Raw genomic sequence first — 3316 nt, 5'->3', positions numbered from 1 at the left:
TATTATGATAAACATAGATGAGTGAACTATATATATAAGCATTTTGCTATATAACCTTCCACCACACACACTTCATACAATATACAATATACCCATATCATTTCATAATTATAATATACGAAAGAATATTTTCTTTAGTCATCTCCGCGCCCCTGTTCTATTATCGCCCTAGACGTTCAAACCACACAGCCATTCAATGGAACACTCAATATGGGCGAAAAAAGATACCGTGTTGCGACGTGATCCGTGTCCCAAATCCAATGTGTCTTCAGATGTTAATACTTTTCTATTGATATAAGTGCTATAAACCGTAAGTGGTTTCTCTATTATTATTTTATTCAGAACTCTGTGATACGATTTGCTTCGGTTTGCGTTTTTTGTTTTTTGAAAAATAGCCGAGACCACGATACGTTTTTTGTGGTATAGGTAAGGTTAATCTTTAATTAAAAGGGATTTATGTATCTAAGTGAAAGTTAGTTTTGTGTGATGATTGAACCCTTTAGATCGAAATAGTTTTATCAAACGGGATATTTTGAGATTGGGATTCTAATTAATAGAGATTAGTTAGTGCGGGCTGGTTCGCATTTGCGATTGTTTTTCCTTTTAGTCAGTTTTATTATTATTTAGTCAGTATTATTGTTTTAATTTCGTATAGTATTTAAACTATTAACAAAATAGTTGTTTTTTTAAACCAGTTTGTAGTTTATAGTTCATATATTAATAATAATATTTAAAATATCCAATAAATTATATACGCAATAAGCATGTATTTGAATTAATTTTCACAAATATTCGCATAATATTGGTGGGAACCTCTCCAATTCAAATTATAGTTGTAATTTTGTAAGCCTGCTTTTGATATATATGAGGAAATGATACGATGAATTATTCATAAGTTCTCAATACTAAGGGACAGGCTTCTTTCCAGTGTGGAATATTTGGTTCGCTATTGATGATATTTCTATTCATACAGACTTTATTATTGGTATCTATTATTTTATCAACTTTTCTGTTTTTGTTGTTAGAAGTTTTACGTAATAATTGTTATCAGATATCATTGGGATAGAGATAATGTTTGTGTACTTGTATTATTTCTATATTTTTTGTTTATTTCTATATCGAAATTTTCCATATCATCACTACATAGTATAAAACAAAGTCGCTTTCCCTGTCCCTATGTCCCTATGTCCCTTTGTACGCTTAAATCTTTAAGAATAAGAATAAGAATAAGAATATTTTTATTGAAAAAGTAAAATAATACATTTAAAATTTGGGGAAACTATAGCCTGTGTTAGTTGGAAACTGTGTTACAGGCTTTAGAATCCCTTCACAATTTTTGTAGATTGCCTTTTTCAACTTAAAATATAATTAAATTACAATATAAACAAAGAAAGAAAAAGATTGCATGCATGAATGTTTGTGCGTGTGTGTGTGTGTGTGTGTGTTTGTGTGTGTATGTGTGTAATAAAATAATAATTTTTATTAAATATACGACCGTAATAGATTCTCTGTGGCTTCGTAATCTAACTTGTTAAGAATAATTAATAGTTCTTTTTTAAATTTATGATTCGAATATTTTTTAACTACTTTTACGTTATTACCAAATAAGCCATTATATATCTTAGGAGTAAAGAACTCTGAACTTCTACTACTTTCTTTGAAACTACGCAACGGATTTTGATGCGGTTTTTTTAAATAGATAGAGTGATTCAAGAGGAAGGTTTATATGTATAATAACATCCATTAAATAGTGGAAAAGTACTGTTATTTTTGAGGTTTCTAATGTGATGTCGTAAATAATTACATTTTTTCCGCTTACATTGCAAACGCAGGCTAAACCCTACGAGTTTTATCAAAATAATATACTAAGTATTATACTCATTGAAAAGGTCTACAGAAAAGTCCGCGATGGTATATGTCTATCTCTTATGGATAACCCACAATAACTTTTTTTTGTCATTTACTTTTTCCGACAAATAATGGCGAATTTTCGATGCGATTTTAACCAATACAGCATTAATCCTTAACCAATTAAATACCTTGAATACATTGTTCATTTAATATAGATCTATATGGCCCTTTACACCGTATGATTTAAGTGAATATTTTCAAAGATATAACATATTTAAAAATTGCGGGACGTAGCGTTTGCGGCGGTACCGGCCGACCGCCCGGCTATCTATTACCCGTGCGAAGCCGGAGCGGGCCGCTATGTTTTATATACAACGTTCACAGTTTTTCTGTAGTGTATTTAGTATCAGCATTGCACCCGTGCGAAGCCGGGGCGGATCGCTAGTTTTATATATAAAAATGAATCGCAAAATGTGTTGGTAAGCGCATAACTCGAGAACGGCTGAATCGATTTCGATAATTCTTTTTTTATTATATTCCTTGAAGTACGAGGATGGTTCTTATGTAGAGAAAACGTAAATATGTACCACGGGCGAAGCCGGGGCGGACCGCTAGTTTTATATATTTTTCAAAGAAACAATAGATAAGTAATAAATATATTTTATCAAAATAGACATCATTAACCAATTCTAGTAAGATATCTAATCCCTACTAATATTAAAAATGCGAAAGTAACTCTGTCTGACTGTCTGTTACGCTTTCCCGTTTAAACCTCTCAACCGATTTTGATGAAATTTGGCACAGACAATCTTTAGACCCTGAGAAAGAACATAGGCTACCTTTTATTGCGAAATATGTACCACGGGCGAAGCCGGGGCGGACCGCTAGTTTCAAATAAAAACAATTTATACACACTATTAGATTGTTTGACATTTATCCTAATTCTCAACCAATGAAAGAATATAAACCATGTCGTAACACATAACAATAAATTCTCCTTACCATTGAGAATCACATTCCTCATGTAATATATTGTTTTGTCTTCGATATAAATGATAAATTCCAGGGATGTCTAGAAAAGATAATATTTATCAAGACATAATATGTGATAATTCATATCAATTACAATCTTTTTACATGTCTTTGAATGCTCGATGATTTCTACATACTGTATTTGTATTGAAAGGCTTATTTATTCAGAATTAATACAACTTTTTACTCATCGATATTCTTTAAGGTCAAGTAGGTGTTTAGACTTCTGTGTCTTACCAGACCGATAATTTTTTTTCTTCGTCTGTAGGTACCGTGAATCTAACCTAGAAGCCCACGGTTCTACGCTCAAACCAGGAAGAAGTCAAATTAAATGTACCCTTCAGAAAAGTAATAAAAAGGATGTCATAATTTTAATTTAATTCTAGAAGCGAAAAGTTTATAATACCTACCCTGTTTATCATTCACATTATAA

This window comes from Colias philodice, chromosome 19, assembly GCF_061535455.1.
Source record: "Colias philodice isolate Cphi_HAF_F1 chromosome 19, ilColPhil1 Martin Lab GWU primary, whole genome shotgun sequence".
Lineage (NCBI taxonomy): Eukaryota > Metazoa > Arthropoda > Insecta > Lepidoptera > Pieridae > Colias > Colias philodice.
Note: the sequence above shows the minus strand (reverse complement) of the source record.